Source organism: Adiantum capillus-veneris, chromosome 30, assembly GCF_014529385.1.
Source record: "Adiantum capillus-veneris isolate H3 chromosome 30, ASM1452938v2, whole genome shotgun sequence".
Classification (NCBI taxonomy): domain Eukaryota; kingdom Viridiplantae; phylum Streptophyta; class Polypodiopsida; order Polypodiales; family Pteridaceae; genus Adiantum; species Adiantum capillus-veneris.
In genome coordinates, this window is record NC_140960.1 from 64,080,309 (window position 1) to 64,102,333 (window position 22,025).

General features: G+C 40.4%; 2 pseudogenes; one reads left to right on the forward strand and one right to left on the reverse strand.

Annotated features, from left to right (window-relative positions):
- Nucleotides 1-2,119: 2,119 nt before the first annotated feature.
- On the reverse strand, nt 2,120-2,943 carry LOC147418090 (glucan endo-1,3-beta-glucosidase 13-like; annotated as a pseudogene).
- Nucleotides 2,944-17,431: 14,488 nt separating this feature from the next.
- LOC147418091 (uncharacterized) lies at nt 17,432-19,001 on the forward strand (annotated as a pseudogene).
- Nucleotides 19,002-22,025: the final 3,024 nt, after the last annotated feature.

Consider the following 22,025-nt stretch of genomic DNA (forward strand, 5'->3'; position numbering starts at 1 on the left):
TACCAACATTGTGTGCACATTCCTACTTTCCTTCTTGCATATCGGTGACTTACAAACGACCACGTTTACGTGGTCTTCATGACATCCAGCTGCAATGGCAATATCACGCACCATTCCATCTATTCATTACCCACCCTCCAACCCTTTCTCCCTCCCTCTCTCTCCCTCTCTCTTGCGCCTAGTGCAAGGTGAGTGCTAGTTGGAGGGTGAGTGGTGGATAGAGTGATTTAGAGAGATGTAATGAAGCATGGAGTATTGAAGTCGGGTGGTAGTGAGGGTAAGAGAAACAAAAAATAAATAAATAAATTGAACCACGGGTTCCCCTTGTTCACCGGAACAAGAAAGCGGACTCGCTTTTCACTAAAAAGTACTAAAAATCATGAAAAGCTAAAAATAGCATGAGAACATCCGAAAGCAGATTTTTACAAAATTGAACCATAGCTTCCTTTGAACTCGTACATTAAGTATCTAGCTCTGTTTTTTGTTTTAAAAAAAAGCATCAAAAAGCACAAAAAAACTATAAAAGTGAATTTTTTTAAAATTGAATCAAACATTCGTTTAATCTATTGAAACACGAAAATGACCTAGATTTATACTTTAGAACCTTGCAACACTGCCAAACAAGCATTCTACACCAAAATTTCACGAAACAGATATTGAAATCTATTTTTTTTATTTTCAAAAGAGATCCAAAAGTCGAGGATCTTATACTTGCCATGGGAGCTAAGGAGGACCTCAAGAGGATTGGGAAAATGGCATGTTTATATTGCATGACAAAGAGAAAATCCAATAGGTACTGTTGGATTTGAAGACTAAAAAGAGCCATTTTCATCCAATGGTAGCTCAAGACAATGAAGATTTGATGGTGAGCTACTAATACTAGATGGAGGCCACATATGATGAATGCTACACAGGTATGGAGGAAGAAGAGAGTGATGATGGTTTTTTTAAGATTGATGCAAATTTGTAATTCGGGGTTTCCATATACACATCCGGCACAGGGAAAGGTATGATATCTCATGTTCATGGAATAGACATCATAGGCATGGTTGGTATGTTGCGGGAATATTTGATTGACCAACAAAAGGAAAGCTATGTGTAACTGTGCACATCCTATTCCAAGATATTTGTGACAAGGTACATGGAATTATAAGAAGAAAAGGGAGTTGAGCACAAGATTCTACTCAAGGAAGAATGTAGGCTAAGGGGAAAAAAAGCTATAGAGATTGCAAGAGATTCAACTGGAGGCTTTATTGCAAGATGTAAACAAGCTACTTGGAGCAAGTTTATTTATTAAGTGCATGAGTCAGAGTGGGTTTTACCACTTGTCATTACTCCCAAGAAGAATGGTAAGTGCAGGGTGTGTATTGACTACAAGCCATTCAATTCTTCTACATAGAGAAATCATTATCCTTTTGCATTTCAAGATGAGATTTTGAACCAAGTTTCATGTCATGAGAGGTATTTTATTATGGATGGCTTCTCAGGGTATTTCCAAACTGGCATAGTTCTAGAAGATCAATTGAAGGCTACATTTATCACTCCATGGGGGTGCTTTGCCTATTGCAAAATGCTCTTTGTTTTGGTCAATGCATATGCTACTTTCCAATAGTGGATGCGTGCATCTGATGTTTAGTCACTATTTGGGTAAGTTCATCAAGGTATTTATGGATGATATTGGATGTTACAATTCTAGGTTAGAGCATTTATCAAAGTTAAAGTTTTGTTTTCAAAGATTGGATGAAGAAGGCGGCCAATTGAATCCAAAAAATGTAAATTGGATTCAATTGAATCCAAAAAAATGTAAATTTGCATAACGTTGAGTTTATTTGCTAGGGCATGTGTGCCTACAGGAGTTATGCCCATCGGGGAATTGTTGCTCAAGAAAATTGTAATGCAAGGCAAATGTGTCAATTGTAATAGAATGGAGACAATGAACCACATCTTTTTAAATTGTATTTTTGTTAGATCTTGGTGGAAAGCTCTGCAAGATATGTGTATGTTGCATTGGAATGTGAAGGTTACAAATGCTATTTGGCTTGGTAAGAGTTGAGAACATTGGCTTGCAGGCAATGAAAAATATTTGTAAAGATAATATAGAAACAAAGAGCTCAGCGAGTTAATTACTTGGATCGGTGATTGTTAAGAAAGCAGTGCTTCCCCAATCACATGATTTCACTTCTCGGGGAGCCTTATATTGGGAAATGTAGGCAAAGGAGGCATGTGCTGCTACAGTGTTGGGCTCGAAGCAGGGCTGTTCGGGTTGGGTGGGCGCGCAAGAGCGTGGGTGAAACTCGCAGAGATTTTCAAGACGTTTCAGCAAGATGGCACGGTTGGCGGAGGGCTTGGCCACGCACCACAGCCTGCTGGGGGCTGCGCGCTTCTCGGGAACGGGATCGACGTAGCGGCAGTCCCTGTAACCTACGTAACAATTACTAACGCCCAGAGAGAGAGAGAGAGAGAGAGAGAGAGCGCTATATACCTGGGTACGTCCGAAACAGCAATGAGGGCAAGGCCATCGAAATCGCAGGGCGCGCTAGAATTGGTAGCCCGGAGAGCCTGCCATAAGGAGTTGAAGGCAAACGAGGCATGTGCGGCCACGTTGTTGGGCTGGTGGCAGGGATGCTGGGGCTGGATGCGCTTGCAGAAATGGCCGTGGTTCAAGTTGCAGACATACTGCAACGCTGCCTCTTAACAATGCCGGATCGGCGGCTGGATTAGCCAGTACGCACCAGGAGAGAGTGTCAGAAGGCAACGTCTCCGAAATCTCAGAAGCGTGAATGGAGCATCCCATCAACAGCGCCGCCATCATGAGAAACACGCCGGCCAGCTCAAGCGCCCATCGACTTGAGTCTTCTTTCGGGGAGTGTTTGAATTAGTTCCAACGCCCAGACGCCATCGATTCGCAGACTATTTGCCTCCTCCCTCCTTTTTCTCCGACATGCCAACTAGAGAAAATTTGTCATCATTTTAATCACGTCGGCACCTTGTCTTCAGGCTCTCACAAGAAGATTTAGAAATTTTCTCGTGTAGGAAACCAGAGTCTTTTTCAGTTGTTTTTCATACAATGCATAACATCATGAGCTTCTGCACCACATACCTAGCTAGGTATGCGGTACCTCCCTCACCAAAGCTCATGATGTTGAGGAAAGTCACAATGTGAGAATTATTGTGAGAATCTGTCCAAAAGTTCTTGTGTCTCTGTTTCTTGTGTCATACTATAGAGGCTCTGTTTCTTGTGTCTGTGTAAGACAAAAGAAACAGAGCCTCTATAGTATGAGTAATTGTCAAGACTTGACATATAAATGACCTCAAAGAAGGTCAAGAGTTGAAGAAGAAACTTAATTGGAAACAACAATTTGTGTTTCACAAATTCACAATGACCGGCCTCAACTCTAGCAGGAGTTAGTGTACATGACTAGCTTTGAAACCTTTCAAAAGATGACGTAGATTTGCACTAGAGACATATTAGCAATCCATAAACTCCTCAAAAATTTTGTCAAGTGCCACATGATCTATTTAAAATTTCTTATAAAATATACCTTTCAAGAAGAGGGAAAAAATTGTTTAGTGCATTGATCACCTTCCATTTTGAATTCTTTCAGAAGTCAATACAATTGTGTCCCTCTCTCCTAAACAGAAGCTTTTGATTTTCAAAGAACTTGTAGCCAGAGAGTGAGAAAGAGCCTTAGAGAGAAGCCTTGAGTTTCAAAAACACAAGTTTTCATGAAAAAAAATAAATACTATATGCATCCCTCTCAATCCAAACAAGCAAGACCAATGAAAGATGCACAAAGCTCAATAAATTAAAGAAACAAAATATCTCAAACTCTAGAAGCTCTCGTTGCTCCTTCATGAGTTGAATCCGTGGGAAGGTCATGTCTTTTGGGAGAAATTGATCTTTGAAGAGAAAGCGTGATTTTATATTTGTGATAATGAGATTATACATAATAATGAGATCATGCTGTGAAGCAGCTTCGAGTAGAGCATGTCAAAAAATACATCAAAAATATTTTTCCTACAATAGTATGATAATTAACTTGTTTCTCATGAGCTTCTTGCTTTGAAGCAAGTTTGGAGAGAAGGGGAAGATTACTTAATTATTATAGACCATTAATTTCCCATCTCCCATAGTGAAAATCTACATAAAACTTATCCCTACATATAATAAACTTTGTTGGAGAATGACTATGATCAAATTTTTGCACTCACATATCAACATCTCTAGTCTACCAATATACATTTTTCACGTGTACATAACATATTTTCAAGTTGAAATTGTACACATACAAAAGAATTCTACACATTCCATATATGCAAGCTCGACCTGTACACATATAGAAGAATAAAACTGTAGAGAAAAGGAGAAATGAGAAGAAGCCTCCGATAGGAAGGTAATGTGGTAAATAAGGTACTTTTTATTTGCCATGGCCTTGATAATGAGATTGGTGAAAGGGCAAGGGTGTATGCATGATCAAGATTACCCTCCTCATATGTAACATGTCACATTCCCCAAAACTTGCCAAGTTATCCAATGGAGCAGACACATAACTCGGTGAGTTATGAGGCCCCTCCATGGTGGTAGGTATCAAATTCTATATTCAAGCCAGAATCGACCGACCACGTACCCCGAAGATAGTAGGTATGGAATTCTACATCTCAGCCAGCATGAACAAGCCATATAACTTGGCTAGTTACGTGGCGGTCTGACTCAAAAGTTGCTGTGTGCCATGTGGCTGACCACGTGAGATGTACATGTAACTCACTGAGACATGTGTATGCTACCATGATGGGTCCTTCGTGATCCATATGGCACACCACAACCACCAAATTGGACCACCACGTAACTTGACAAATTACGTGGTCGGTACATGGTGATAGCGCTGGATCTCCACGCAAGTCACCGAGCTATACAAAGCATGATGATTGCATGATTGCCGCATAACACAACCACTTAACTCATCAAATTACGCGGCAATCAAGCATTAGCCACGTAACTAGACAATTTGATTTAGAAATTTAACAAATAATGGGCGCCTCAAATATGGTTGCAAAGAACTCAAACGAGAGTCATTGAGTTAGAGTGTGAAAGAGAGTGATAGTCTTAGAGAGCATTAGAGAGAGTTGTGAAGACCATAGCTATGGCATTTCATAGGTTTACAAACAAGGGCAGCATCAGCCATAGAATGGGAGTCAAGAAGAGATGCAGTGACCCCCTGCATCTAGACAAAGTCACAAAGGTCGATGTCCCCTTTATCTACATGTGCCATTTTTCATCATGGAGCAAGTATAACACACACACGCGTGCATCAACCTGTGAAAAAATGTGTATTTTGTGTGTGTGTGTGTGTGTGTGTGTGTGTGTGTGTGAGCGAGTGAAGAGAGAGAGAGAGAGAGAGAGAGAATATGAGATCTTTACTTTCATTGAAGACTCACTTCTAGGAGTGAAACGTGGACTTGCGGGCTATAGTTTTTGAGACATGTGGTAGGAGATAGGCATAAATCTCCTTGTACACTAGGATTAGTTCATGAGGATTGGATTTATGGATTATGCCATGCTACCTTGGAAGCACTAGAGGAATAGCCTGATGGTTGGCAACTAACACACATACATGAAACCAAGGGTAATATTTTTGGTGGAGATTGGTTAAGCCCTAAATTTATAGGCAAGATGATTAATCTGCATGTGGATGAGGATAGTGAGCTAGGAAGAGCTTCAGATGACCTCATGGTTGAAAAGTTTTCCAAGCACAAGGAAATAGGAATTATTATTCTCTCTCAAAGATCTAGAATACATTTAGGTTTCAACATGTCAAGTGGTATCTTGACAAGGTGTGTGTCTAGTGAAACTTTCAAGAATACATTTCAAAGAAAATCATACTATATTGTATTCAAATGAGAAGGGTAGGAAGATAGATTACTCATGTCTCTTGGTTTAGAAATTGAGCACTAAGTAAAAATAGTGTAGAAGCAGAACCTATCTATTGAGGTGGTCCGGGGCCGGGCAACAAGAGAGGATGCGTCTAAACACCCCTCAAGGCTCCCGTGCTGCTTAGTTGGGGATGGGGCAACCACAAGCAAGGAAAACAACAATAAACCCACAATCAGACAAATGAAGGGGATGCAAGAGAAGAGAATCCCTGAGAAACACAAGCAAGAAGGAAAAGTACACTAACACTAATACCAATGCTACACAAGCACACACCAAAACACACCCATGCATGCACACACACACACACACACAGAGAGCACCCACAATGAGAGTTTGTGCAAGGATTTAAGTGGTCAAAGGATGCACTTTTCCCCCCAAAAAGGAGGTGGAAATTTTATGATTTTTGGCCTTCCATAACTCCCACATATGATCTTCAATTTGAGCAAAGATCATAGATCTACAATCTACGCGTCGAGCTCTTTCCATAGATATGCTACATCATATGGTTTTACCCGCTAGATTTTAAATTCCATTTTTGGGCGGAAACTTTGAATTCAAATAAACTAGCCGTTTTGCCTGTTTGAATTCAAAAGTTGTCCTTTGATTAATTTCTTAATACAAAAGGTTTGACTTCCTTAAACTGTCAAATAAAGAGGCCCTCCTAAACCCCATTCTCTTCCTAATGGCTTTACAAGTGGTTGCATGCACGCATGCACAATAGCCATGATTAAGTCTCTCAAAAAACCACCAATTGGCATCTGCATAACACATGCTAGATTGGTCGTCTAGAGAATGAATCTTGTGCATAGTCTTTGTTATTGACAAGAAGCCTATGTTTTGTGTTGCCATTATTTTTTATCTAAAAACCTTGCAGAGTGGTCAAGATGTAAGGATGCAGAGTTTGAACTACAATCGGGCCCTCTTTTGTGCATCCAAAGAGGGTCACATCAAACCAAAAATGTGACCCTCTTTTGTGCATGCAAAGAGGGACGAGGACCCAACAAGTCTCTCAGCTTTGATGACAAAACACAATCCCAAGCTTTGTATGTACCTCAACGTCTCTTCCACAAATTCTTTCGGACATCCCATTTTTCGGATGAGGACTCTGAGTTCAGCTTCAGTTTTCTCAAACTTTTTGCCAAATAGCTCCTAATAGCTCTCCTACAATGTTGTTGCAAAACCAAGAAGGATCAAAAATGATAGGTGCCGTGACAGCTCTACACTATATTTTTTTGTGCCACACATGGATTAATCACACAACTTTGGCAAGCCTCGAGTGTTCTTTTCTAACCAAGTTTAAATATATGCTAGAGCTTAGGATTCTATTTCTCATTGTTGCTTTCTAAATTATGATGAAGTAATTACTACTGTAAGTATCACAATGTTGTGATAGTAAGGTTTTGGTGTTTCAAGTTGCCATGGCTAAGCATTAACCTGGTGTCAAAAGTTCAAGCTTTAATACAAGCTAATGCTCATAAATCTACACTTTTGTGATAGTTTGTACGCTGATGCTTGATTTATGGTTAAGCGAATATACTTTATTTATGCTTTGGAACATATTGTAATTTAATTTTTTCATTGCTACACTTCTTTCCAAATAATATAAAATTTTATTGTGATACCACATGTTTTAAAATACCAGTGTCGCTTTCTATTTTTCTCTCCCACAAAGAAGCCTCTTATTATGGAACACCCATCAATAGCCTTACTAGACCATAGTTAATTTTCACCTTGCTTAAACTTTTTGATTGAAAGTGAAAAATCATGATGATAATCTCATTGGAATTTACTTTCATGTTTAACATTGAGAGAAGTGTTTGTGAACATTTCAAACTTTTTATCTTTCTACTATATAATATGTTTGTGTCAATGCTTATCTCATAAAAATTAATTATAAAACAAAATACTAAAGGTACTTTATGCATTTTATAACAATAGAACAAATTTCCAAGGTAATTCATTCAACGAAGGATCCATTCACTAACTAAACAAATGCACGATGGGGAGGATTTGTCTTGGAACATTTGAAACTTTTTGGCTTTTCAATATATACTAGTATTTGACCCGCATGTTGTTGCGGCCAAAGAAACATTGCCTCTATTCTTGTAGCGCTATCTTCTTTTCCAAGTGGAACACTATCAATACTCTCTTCCTATTATTGCATTTTTAAAAATGATGCATGACACAACCTCTTAATATATTCTAACAAACATAAACATATGTAAGACGCAACAAACATAAATATATGTAAGATAGTGCAAAGCATTCTTTGATACCAAACTTGGAAGCTTATGATAGACATTATTTTTCATGAGGTGCTAGCCCTTGTTCAACAAACTTAGGAGTACTCTACTTCTATTGGGGTAGAGAGAGAGAGAGAGAGAGAGAGAGAGTCTTGCTTTTGGTCTATCTTGGTCTAGCAATGCTACCAAACTTAATTATATAGATTAGATAAGTTAGCATGGTGTGAAGTGATGAAAGCTAGAGAAATCAATGTAATAATAAAGCTTTTTTAACCTCCAGAAAGCCATGATAGGGGAAGGTTGAGAAAATGTGCATCTTTTGAACCGTTGATATGGAGGTTTTTGATGGTGACAAAGTCCTCTTTGATTGAAAAGGAAGCTTACATAAATATTATCTTCCTTCTATAATGTAAATGTTCTTTTACAACTCTCATCTACTTTTGCATTACATTTCTTGAGCAGGCAGAGTGATTCTTTACCTAGTGATTCTTTACCTTGTTTTAGTATGCTAAAGTCAAGCTTCACCTTGCATAATTTTAGTAAAGTTTACACACACACATATATGTTTTTTTTTGCATTCTATTGTTTTAGAATGCTAAAGTAAAGCTTCACCTTGCATATTTTTAATAAACTCTATACACACACACATATATTAATTAGTTCTTTTTATTTCACAACTTCACATGGCTTTACATTTCTTGCATTCTATAGCTTGATTACAGCCAGTGTTAACGTTCGAAAAAGTTTCTTTTATTAAGCGGCTATTGGTCGAGTTTCTTCCTCACAAAGAAGAAGACCGAAAATAGTAGCAAAAATTTTGAGATTTGCAAAATATTTGGACGACTTTCTCACATATTTCATCGTTTTTCTTTCGTTTACCATGGTTTGCAGCTAGCTAGTCTCGATTTTCAATTGGCTCAAGACTAAGCTGAGGCAATCCTTTCCCAAACGTTAATACCAATTTAATTCAACCTAACAATTTTATCACTTTCTTTTTGTTTTTGAAAGCCGTCCCTTTCACTTGTTTTGATTAAAAAGTGTATTCATAGGTGTTTGATCTCATGAGGTAAAGTATAGATAAAGAGTCTTTTGATTTAAGAATTTTATAAAGATTTATTTTATTATTTATTTGATCATTTACAAACTTATTGTAATCTTAATAATTCATTCATACATTTATTTCCAAAAACTCTAATATTTTATTGTGAAAAAAGGTACTTTAAAATGTAGTGTCACTTTCTTGTTTTCTCTCTCAGAAAGCAACCTATCTATACTATTATAAACCGGGGAGGGATTCCGGGTCCCCCCCTGCCAGATGGCGATCACTCGTGCATCCGGCTACTATCCATCCTAAGGAAAGAGAATTTGAAGTGATGTTGGCCTTCAAATTACCAGCCGCCTGCTGTTTTGTGCAAGTTTCAAAATGGAAAGTTGCCCGCTTCTTGAAGGCTCCGGAGCACGAGGAAGGGGATTAATCGATTGTTACAAAGAGAGAGAGAGAGAGAGAGAGAGAGATGCTTGCAGGAGTTTTTGTGCAAATCGCCCGCTTCTTGAAGCCTCCAGAGCACGACGGTGGGGCTCAGTCTGTTGAGGGAGAGATTGAGAGAGAGAGAGAGAGAGAGAGAGAGATCCCTAGGACCTCAACGACTCTATAGGTCAACCTCCCTCAACTCTGCACCATTAAAGTAGGTAACTTCCATCAACCTCAGCTCTACGTCACGTTCATGTACGTCTCACGTTACTACTTGGTAGTGCTTGCACACACACACACACACACACCCACACAGAGAGAAAGAGAGAGAGAGAGAGAGAGAGAGAGAGAGAGAGAGAGTTTTTGTTGGCTATTACAGGCTCAGGCCATGTGCATGCTATTGCAAAGAGAGAGAGAGAGAGAGAGAGAGAGAGAGAGAGTTTGTTGGCTGTTGCAGGCTCAGACAATGTGCATGCTACTGCGCAAAGAGAGAGAGAGAGAGAGTTTGTTGGCTATTGCAGGCTCAGACAATGTGCATGCTACTGCGCAAAGAGAGAGAGAGAGAGAGAGAGAGATGGTTAGACATAGGCCGGAGGTGTTGCCACCGCAAAGGGAAGTGAGACATAGAGGGAGCGATTATGCTGATTCAAATTGGAGAGAAATGAAATGATATATTAACATCTTCATGTTAATGCTCCAAATTGGAGAGAAATGAAATGATAATATTAATGTCTTCATGCAATGAAATGATCATGAGATGTTTCAAAAGAATTGGCTTTTTTGAAATTTTACTCTGTTTTGTTAAATTTTCCAAGCAAACTTTTCCTTCTTTCCCTCGCTTCAACCAGCTGTTTTGATTTTTCAACCGATTGAAGGCTAAGTTGAGGGCACTTTTCTCGAACATTGAGACGGAGATACACACACAATGGAGAGAGAGAGAGAGAGAGAGAGAGAGAGAGAGAGAGAGAGAGAGAGAGAGATTTTATTATCGTCCTCCTCGAAGGTCAAATATGACCTATGGGATCAAAGTTACATGTGATGTAGTATGTGCATGGTTGATGAGTGACTCTCGATGCTCCAAAATTGTGGTGATGAGAGTCGCAATGGAGAGTCCACACTTTGGCTGGGAGAGGAAAGTGTGTAGGTCTAAGTATGGCTGAAAAGGTGAGAGAAGCAAGTTTGGATGTGACCAAAAGATGAGCACTCTAGTAGTGTGTGGTACTCAGACTCTCGAACTTGCAGTGAGCATAATGTACATAGTCGATTTGACTCTTCTCCATTGCCCCAACACCCTATCTCGCATCGAAGGAAATGGGAGCTAAGCCGAATGGCTACGATAGTGTGTATTGCCGACAAGGGGATAGGCTCAAGCATGTAACTGTGAGTACGGTTTCCTCTTTCAGCGAAGAACATGGTTTTGTAGTTGGGGGCAATATGGGTAGTGTAATGTATGAAGCGTGACCCCCCGGATTTCTCCCACGCCGTAATACATTGCCGTTGTAGAAAAGCTTCATTCACTTGGGAGTCAATTGAAGCATCATGTACCAAGTGTAATGCATCCCATCTCCCAAACCACTTCTTTATGTCTTGCATCCTTCCCGTGCTCAAGATCTTGCTTTTATGCGTCTTTTGAAATTTTTTGCTTGCTTCCATGCAATTGTAGGAAGTTGATGTGAGGGGTTTTGACGCATCTTTATCATGTACTCCACAACCCTTTCCATGCCCATAACCTCAATTGGAAGACATCCCGACTCAAGAAGTAGGAGCATACATGGTGTTTGTGTCTCCACTTGGAGAAAGTTTGTGTCTTCACTTGGAGAAAGTTTGTGAGAAAACTTTTTTGGACATTCTCAAACTCTTTCCAAGTAGACTTTGAGATGCTCCCTCCCCACACTTCAACTCCATAAAGAAGAACCGGTGTCACCAGTGCATCAAAAAGATACTTCTTGAGAACCCCAACACTTGATGTTTCCCGCATTACACATGTTCTCAAATGCATAATATGCTCTCTTTCCCGCTTCCAAACGACACATAGCACATTCATGCCACTTGTGATTGGACGGAACCTCAAGGCCAAGGTACTTAAAGCTCTCAACAACTCCAAGTGTCTCATTGTTGTACACAATGCATGGCTTCTCCTTATGGTTGGTTTTCACAAGCATAACCTTTGTCTTGGATTCGTTCACAATCAGCCCACTATGCAAGAAAAAGTTCTCAAGGACAACCATAAGCTTTTGTGCATCTTCTAAAGTGTGTGCTAGAAGCACTACATCATCTGCATACAACAAAAGCAGGATTACTGTATTGAAAATAGTGACCTCTTCAATGCCTTCTTCTTACATAAAGTCAAGTACCATTTGTTCCAATTGATTGATGCATAGACCAAAGAGAGTTGGTGACAACGGATATCCTTGTTTAACCCCAATAGTTCTTACAAATTTTTGAAATTTCTCTTCCTATGCACAATTGATAAATCACCTTCTCATAGATTCGAGGAACCGCAAGCATAAACTCACTTGGCACTTGGAGTTCTTCCATCCTTCTTTACAAATTGTTACATGGAATCATATCAAAGGCTTTCTTAAAGTCCTCTAATCAACAATACAGTCGCTTGCCTTTCAACCGACTTTCTTCCATGAGAACACGAAGAGTGACAAGATGATCAATGGTGCTATGGCATCGACAAAAGCCCACTTATCCCTTTGCACACTTGTCATTATCTTCATCCCAATCACTCAATTTCATCTCCATTATGCACCCAAACAACTTTCTCATAAGAGACCCAATCATTATAGTCTATTAGTTGTTTACATTCTTTACATCCCCCCCTTTATGCAAAGGCTTAACCCAATTAGTACTCCAATCATAAGGCATACCATGTTGAAGTGCAAGGTTGAACATATCACACATCCACTCATGGGTAAAATCTCCCGTCCATTTGATCATCTCCGGCTTGATACCTTGAAGATCTCCCGCTTTGCAAGTGGCCAACTTTTCAAACCCACCGCATACATCCTCAATAGTAAAAAAAGAAGGCATACATGGGAGTGAACCATAAAAATGGCATCTTTTATCATTTGCTTGCTCATATAATTTCCTACAATGTGTGTACATATCCACAAGACTCAAGTTACCAAAATTCTCAACCAGCTTGCCCCTCAAGTTTCTCCAAAATCTTCCACATACATGTGTTTTTTCTTGGACTTGAAAAAGTTGTTGCTTTACTTTCCATCTTCTTCTCTTCTTTTGAACCAATGCCTTGTATGTATGCAAATGACTTTGATAGTTGTCTTTGTCCATAGTTGCATCAAGCTTTATCAAGGACTTTCGAGCATCTTGACATTCTTTATCAAACCACCTTTTGCATGATCTATCTTTGTTGATACCATGGAGATGCTTTATAGCAAAGCATTCTTCGGCACAAGAATAAATAACTTTCTTGAAAGCTTCCCATTTAGTTTCCAATGGTGCATCATATTGAAGCTTCTTCATCCATAAATTTTTCTCAACCATTTCAATGTACATTGGTGCCCGTTTGAAATCCATACGTAGTGATAATTTCTCTTTTCTTTGGCTGAGATTATCATGCTTAGTTGCTTCTTCACATGAAAGGTCAATACATAAGGTGCGATGATCGGATTCTGGGGTCCATTAGCCAAACATAAAACTCTTTATGTGATACATGATGGCTTCGGAGAGTAGCATATAGTCAATCACACTATCCCCATTATGTCTCCTACATGTAAATCCATTGGTTCCACTCCACAAAGATACACCATTGGCAATGAGCATATACGTGCTATTACACATGTGTAAAAGTAACTTTTCATAGTGATCCGGATCTTTCTTATCCATTGAAGAACGATCGTGCAAGTGAACTTCCTCCAACTCCCTTGAAATGTATGGCATATCAAATTGTTGAGTATCATGTTGCAATATTTTTGTGCGAGCATTCATATCCCCAAATACAACAACATCACCTTCACTTTTGAAATAAGCAATGTTCTCTTCTAAATCAAAAAATGACTTATCTCTATCCATGCAAGCATAAAAGGGAGAATCATGATGAGGAATGTAGCAACTGACTACAAAAATGGGTGCTCTTTTTGGTGTCATAATTTTCAGCTATACATAACGTTTGTACTTGTCATTTTTCACAATTGAGACAAAATCTTCCAATCCTTTCTTAACCATACATACTACCCCTCCTTGTCCTCTTCGTTGCTTAAGATTCTTTGAACACATCAATGAATATACATTGTTATTCTCCAAGCCATTAATCCTTTGTGTATCATGCTCCCAAGTTTCAACAAGAAGTACAACATCGGCTTTGCTTGTTAGTTCATCAATGCCAACCCCCGCATTCCATGGGTATCCATTACAATTCCAAAAGCATATTTTCAATTCTAACTCGGTCTCATAGATTACGCATCCCTATTTGCTCGAGGGACTTGCCTCCTCCTTGGGCACATTTTCTTCATGAGAGATCTCCTTGTTTTTCTTATTCTTTTCCTCATATTCCTTGCGACTCATATTTTGTTACTTAATGGTGTGATCTTCACATACAAAACATTTTGTATCCCTCAAATAGATCCATTATTATCAAGGATAATCTTTCACTTGGTCTCATCCGGCATAGTGCATACAATTAGTTGTTCTCCCGAGCGAGGAGATCCTTGCTTCCCCACTCTATGTGCTCCAAAGACCATAACTCCGGACATGCCAAAGTGGGTTTTGAAAAAATCTTCAATAACAATGGCAAGAGAAGGAGGTGTCTCTAGCTTCTCTTTACAATGTTCTTGGAACGTCGCTCCCGTTCCTTCAACTCCTCCACATCCACATTCTCAACATTCTTTGTTTGAGCCATATCTTGCATGAGTGAGGAATTAGCAACCACATTGCTACCACATACATCAGCCCAAGACTTGTTTGTGCATATATTTTTCATGTCGCATACATCCCGGTTCATGGTGTCAAATTTCTCATCTTTCAATACATGGTCATGCTCTACTTTGCTCATCCGCTCCTTCAAAGCATTCAAGTCCACAAGAGAGCGTTTACATTCCTTGATTTCATCTTCAAGTTGCATCAAACATGTTGTTTGTATCTCAAGTGTCCTCTTGATATTCTTATTCTCAACCACAAGTACCCTTAGTGTGCCATTCTCCATTGCAAGTGCTCGTAAGTCTTCGCCTTGTTTGTTTACGGTCTCTTGCAATGATACCAAGTATGCCATGATCATGGTTTCCGATGTCGTTGGTTGGGTGGTTGTGTTGCTATCTCCACACTTAGGAGATCTTGGATCATTTTCCACAATGGTTGTGGATCTTGTTGAAGAAGAAGAACCCTTGCGAGTGCCGGAAGACATTGTATGTAAAATAAGAGATCAGAGTCAATTTTCTTGAACCTGTTCACTTTGAAAATACTGTTACAGAAACGCCTTCCATAACTCTGAAAATTTTTTTCTTTACATCAATGCATAGAGGGCTTTGTGCTCTTTGATTCAGGCTATAGATCACTCAAATCGGAGTTCGGATGAAGAAGTTATGATCAAAAGAGTGAATTGTTGTCTACTAGGTCAAAAAACGGCTGTGTTTTTTGTTGGGGGGGGAGAGAGAGAGAGAGAGAGAGAGAGAGAGAGAGAGAGAGAGAGTTGCACAGAGAGAACGAGCGAGCGAGACTCTTGTTATTTCTAGCCAAAGGAGAAGAAGAAGAAGAAGAGGAGAGAAATGAAATGACATATTAATGTATTCAAGAGGCCAAAATGACCTATGAGACCAAACCCTTACAAACTAGTGAATTTGATACCATGTCTAGGTACAATAAAAAATAAAACATGAGACTAGAAGTGCTACTAGCAAGAACTAAGCTGGAATTGTGTGTGTGTGTGTGTGTGTGTGTGTGTGTGTGTGTGTGTGTGTGTGTGTGTGTGTGTGTGTGTGAGAGAGAGAGAGAGAGAGAGAGAGAGAGAGAGAGAGATGCATAGGAGGGAGACTCCTATTAATGCTTCAAATTTTGAAGTGGATTGCCACATAAGAGAAATAAAATGATATATTAACGTATTCAAGAGGCCAAAATGACCTATGAGACCAAACCATTAGTTCTCCATCTCTCTGTGTCTTCCTATCTATACTCTTTTTTTTTTCTTAATGTGAATCTGATACCATGTCTGGGTACCAAAAAAATATAAAATGAAGCTAGAAGTGCTACTAGCTAGAACTAAGCTGGAATTGAGAGAGAGAGAGAGAGAGAGAGAGAGAGAGAGAGAGAGGAGGAGGAGGAGGAGGAAGAAGAAGAAGAAGAAGAGAGTTTTAACATCGTAGGATGCATGGAGTTGATTGCCATACGAGAGAAATGAATGATATATTAACATATTCAAGAGGCCAAAATGACCTATGAGACCGAACCATTAGTTCTCCATCTCTTTGTGTCTTCCTATCTAGCTAGAACTGAGCTGGAATTGAGAGAGAGAGAGAGAGAGAGAGAGAGATAAGTTTGCATAGACACGAAGAAAGGACACATCGTCTCGACACACAAGATAGAAATGCATCAAGAAGATCTCTCTCTCTCTCTCTCTCTCTCAATGTAGGCTTTATGTAGGACATGCCTAAGCACTGTCGGAGACACTACCACCACCGAAGACCTTACCGTTGTATACTATTGGTAAGAGCGAGCGAGACCCACCGTAGATGGGTCGTGCAAGCTAGTTATTATAAAATTCTTTTCAATAGTCTTTACAAGGAACATAGTGAACTTTTACCTTGTTTTTTAAAGTGAGTTAATCCAATGTTTGCTAAAAATGAGTTTTAGTGTATTTACTTGGTGAGCCCAAGGTCCTTCTTTCAGTTAAGGCCACCCTATTGACCCACGTGGGTTCATCCTGAGCATAGGTTTTGAAACGGAAAAAGGGCTTCATTATTTTTTAAGCGCGAAAAGCATCAGCAGCTCGAAACTGAAAAGGCACCGTAGATGATGCAGGGCAGAAAAGGGCAGCTTAATCCGCTGATAAATCCAAGGAAGAAGCAATGTTCTCTACAGTGGCAAGAAAGGTTGCATTGTCTTCATCGGACGTGCAATGATTTGGTTGCCATGTATGCTCCAGAAGTCGCTAAGGTTGTGCCAGGCAAAACCCCGAGTATATATTTACCCGAGGGAAACTACAAACCCTCCAGTATGCGGTGCAAGAAGGGATTCCCGTCAGCCGTTTCACTAATCGATCTAGTATTGGGCTTGCCTGTGCCGCCCCTGATCTGCCTGAAGATCGGTCAATGTAGATGGGAATGCCATTACGTCTTTAGGTAGGCAGAGGATAAGGGTTATGATGAAAAACCAGAAGTTTGATGAGTTTGAGGGGAATCATGTGGGTTTGTTTGCCACTGATGAATATGATGAAGATGATAAATAGGCAGATGAGATTTTGGGGGGTATTGACAAGAGGATGGACTCGAGAAGGAAGGACCGTAGAGAAGAGCACTTGAAGAAAGCGATCGAAGTGCAAAGCTTCAAACTCAAAAATTACCCAGTTTGCAAATTTAAAGAGAAAGTTGTCCACCATGAGTGTAGAATAATGGGATAGCATTTCCGAGATTGGAGACTATTCTCTTCGCAATAAGAAGAAGAGGTTTCAGAGCAATATACATGTCCCTAACACTAGCCTACTTGAGAAAGATAAGCAAGAAAAGGAACACGTGTCAGCACTGGACCAGAAGAGCAGGACAGCTGGTGTGTTGAAACTCCTTGGGCTGGTTTGATGGCTATTGGGCAAGGAAGAGAGATCGTGCACCTTTCTTTAAAACTTGACAAACTTTCTGACTCGGTTGCAAGAAAACATTAGGCTGCAAGAAATTTCATGGAGATGGGATGTAAAGAATGCCCCAAAAATGAAGATGTTTGGTTGGAGTCTTGCCGCTGATAAGGTTTGGATGTTAAAGCGAAGGCCGACGTTTTGGCCAGGGGAGTTAAAGCGATCCCCAATGGATCTGTCAAGATTTGGATGCAGGTGGCTAAGCTTGAGGATGGTGATGTAAAAAAAAAGTAGGGTTTTTAGGAAAGCACTTGAGTTCCAGATTGTGTAAGGTTGTGGAAAGTTGTTGCTGAACTAGAGAATGAGGACGATGGAAGAGTGTTACTCGCTCGTGCCACCGTGTGCTGCCTCCTCATGCACGAGTTGCTTTGGCTAGCTCTTGCTCGATTGGAATCTTACGACCAAGCTAAGAAAGTTTTAAATAGGGCCCGAGAAATGCTTCCTACTGAGCTTGATATTTGGATTACTGGAGCCAAGCTTGAGGAGGCAAATGGAAACATTGAAATGGTGTGCAAAGTTATAGAGAGGGCAATCAGATCTTTGCAGAGGGAGGGTGTTGACATAGACCGAGAAGCATGGATGAAAGAGGTAGAGGCAGCTAAAAGAGTTGGTTCTGTTGATGCAGATGAATGTAAAAAGAGGGGATCGATCGAGACTGCAAGATCACTTTCAGTAATTAAAGTCCAAAAGAGTGTAGGCTAAAAGTAGCCGCCCAGTTTGAGAAAAGTCACAGGACAAGCTGGGAGTTATTTGGATAGTTTGCTACAAAGAGCAGTGACATATTGTCCTCAAGCAGAAGTGTTGTGGCTCATGGGAGCAAAAGAAAAGTGGCTGGCTGCAGAAGTTCAAGCGGCTAGAGGTATATTACGTGAATCCTTTGTAGCAGTGCCAAACTTTGAGGAGATTATTCTTGCAGCATTTAATTAGCTGGGGTTTGAAAATAATGAACGAGAGAGGGCTTAAGCTCTACTGGCAAAAGCAACACAAAGTGGTGGAACTGAATGTTGGTGGATGAAGTCTGCCATCGTAGAGCCAATGCCACCAACAACAACACGTAAAACAGCGAAATGAGCGCGATGAAAAGCAGTTGTGATAACAAGTAAACCAATCAGTGTCATGAAAATCTCGTACATTCCATATAAAGGGTATTCAGTCACTCAATTACGTTCAAGAGAGCTTCATGAACGTTCCAAAATGCACTGCAACGAGCCGGTCCATCAAACAAAGGCATTGTTGGGTGCATTGAAAAGGCTTTCTCGTTGCACCGGTGAAACACACCTATAACATTTCTACTTTGATATCCATTATCATCTCTTTTGCGACCCCGCATGTCAATTGTTGCACTCCTTGCAAGCACACGTTTAGCATGAGAGCGAAATCGGTGAAAAATTGCAGGTAAAATCTACGTATGATAGCATGCTACGGCATGGCTGACGAGTTGCATAATTGAGGAGAAGCCCTGTTTGGTCTACAAGGAAAGCGCGCACTGGCAACTGCAAATAGGAAACTGGCTACAACATAAGGCAGGAGAAAGAGTTGACGGTCGAGTAGAGAAAAATATTGCAACTTTAACAAGGGAAAATCTACCGGAAAGCACCCACAACTTTTTATGTAACGAACCTTTGACATATTTGTCTTACTACGTGTTTTGTGTCTGGTAAGGAGGACATATATTCACCACACTGGACGTTCCAATTGCACAAGTGCGACTCCAGTTTGACAACACTACAAGGTTCGTCATCTGTATCCATCACCCCATGACTATGCGTTTGCTTGGCGCAACACATAAACGCTACGGGGCAGGGCACGGCTTCCGTTTCTTATAATTTTTGGAGAGACCACAGTGCCAGCTCTCCACCATACTTTTGTATGGCACCTCCGTATGATGTGCATTGTTTACTTTGCAGTTTCAGTATGTGACGTTTTATTGCAAGACGATATGTTTAACTATTTACATTGCTTTCTTGTAGCTTGACTCAAACATTGTCCTGCGGCTTGCACAATTGGATGACATTCGTACATGATTATCAGGTCGATAGTGTAGTTCAATTTTTTTAATATGTTTATGTTTTCAGTATTTTTGAGCTTGTCAAAGCTTCCTTAAGTTTAGTTTGGCCACATGTTTTCCTCACTACTGCATGCTCAATTTTGATCATCCTATCTATATATCAAATAGACATGCATTTATTTTCTCACAGTTTGGCAATCCAACCCATATATTAAAATAAAGGAAAATTGACTATGCTTGATTGAGAATAAGATGATGTTTCAAAGATGGTTCCACGGTTTAGGGACTAAATGGTCAATATTACTAGGTTGAATGGTGCAATCTGCAAATAACTACCAAACTAGGTTAAGTTGCAACCCTTTTGCTCGATTCAATTACTCTCTTTAGTAGCTCTTTGTTGTATATGGAGCACTATGGGATAAAAATTGCTTCTTTCCAATGCTCATCAAGTCCAAAGCTGAGCTATTATTGGTGCATGTCAATTGGTTCTACTCATTTTCTTGTGTCACCACAACAAAACCCAAGGCGACAGTAATCAGAATCAGCTAACCAAGTAGCCAACTGCGCTCCAAAATCTATTAGATTATATATGGCAAAGGCCCACCAAGCAAGACTAGTTTTAATTGGCTAAAATTGTAAAAGTTTGACTAACTTACGAGCTTTCCTTTAAAAGATAGGTAAAACGGCCTAAGTCCAAGCGTGAACATTGCTTTTTTTTCCCTGTTCTTTTTGTTGTTTACTATAATACACACACCCCCCCTTTTTGTATTTGACCTTGCAAATTAAGGTCCAAGCACAAGTGAGATTTTTCCTTTTCAATCGAAAAATTTACACTATAAACGGGAATTGGTGAGGATGATGAGAGAGAACTCCTTCTCTCTCTCTCTCTCTCTCTCTCTCTCTCTCTCTCTCTCTCTCTCTCTCTCTCTCTCTCTCTCTCTCTCTCTCTCTCTCTCCTCTTCCTCCTTGACTCTCATTAATAAAGAGATGTTGAGAGGAGACTAAAATGGTAAAGGTTAGTTTACCAAATAAATAAATCAAAATGCCTCCTAGGTGCTCTCAGTACTATTTGACACGGGGTATTAAAGGAAGCCCAAGTGGTGGGATCAAGGAGGGGAAATCCAACACACTTTTTGGGGCAATCTCCACCGTCCATGCAAGCCCAAAAAATAAACAAGAACTTAAAAGGTAAACATGGACCGAGCGGTTACGGGGGGCTATCGAGCAAGCACACTGGAAAAAAATGGCTTATGTGAATAGGATCTCCATGCTTGCAAAATGTTATACATTGCATAAGGATTAGAAAGGGTGGGTTGCATGCCGAGTGGGGCAGGAGTCTATCGCTATCTGCTTGCATTGATGTGCAACCTCTTCGCAGGATCTCCATGTTGGCCAAATGTCATAGGTTGTATGCGGAGTGGGGCAAGAGTCTATCAATATCTGCTTGCATTGATGAGCAGCCTCTTCACAGGATCTCCATGGTGGCCAAATGTCATACGTTGCATGAGGATTGCAAAGAGTGGGTTGCATGTGGAGTGGGATGGGAGTCTGTGGGAGGGGAGAAGTGAGAGGGTCTCTAACTGCTTGCATTGTTGTGCAACCTCTTTGTGGGGCTGGAACAAGGTGGTGGGCAAGCTTGCAAGTCTCAAGAGGGTGGGCCTCAAGTTTTTGCAAGCACTCGGACACAAATTGCAGGAGCTGTGGGGGGGGTTCTATCTTGAGAGCCTGAGGGAGAGCCATCAAGGCAAATCAAGATACATGGGTTAAGGCCAAGTAGGTGGTGGGCAAGGGGAGGGAGGGTATGTGCCACAAATTTTGCAAATGGCACCTCGTAGGTTTGTTTGGGGGGGCAGGGGGATAAGGGAGGCACAAGTGGAAAAAAGTTCCCAATGTCTCCACAAGAAACTTGAAATAGCTTGAGGCTACACTTGCATGACATTTCCTCTCCACCAACCAAGCAAAGCAGCCTGCAATTGAAAAAACTCACAAAAATCTTGTGGGCCTTTTGAAGGAGGGCATGATGCATTTTGTGGAGGAGACAAATTCTTGGAACCTTGCCAAAAGCTCCTTTTTCAAAGAGGAAAGAGTACTCTCGATGGGAGTCATGGTGCAAGGGCCAGCCATCAAGATGCACAAAAGGATGGTTCAGTTGTGGATCAAGACGACACTAGGAAGGGGTTTTAGCCTAGCCATGCAAATGTTCATCAGTCATTGCCATGTGTGGAGGTTTTTTTGCTGGATGGATAGCTTGCACAACAATGCTCAGCCAGCAAGGAGTGCCCAAATCATTCCATTTTGAGCATGTTAGGTGGCAGATGGAGAGGCACCTCAAAAGAGAGCATGGCTTGGATGTGGAGATCTCGTTACGCAAAGCACGCTTTGTATTGAATGGGACAATAGGTTCTAGAGGCAAAGCATCCAAAAGATGACAAGGCAAGCATCAATGAAAAAAGCATACAGAGGCATATTTTGCAAACAAAGAAACAAAATGGGCATTAAATGTAAGAAAGGCTGAGAACCTCAATCGTCGGCAGTGAGCGGAGGAATGGGATAAGTTGAAGCCCAAG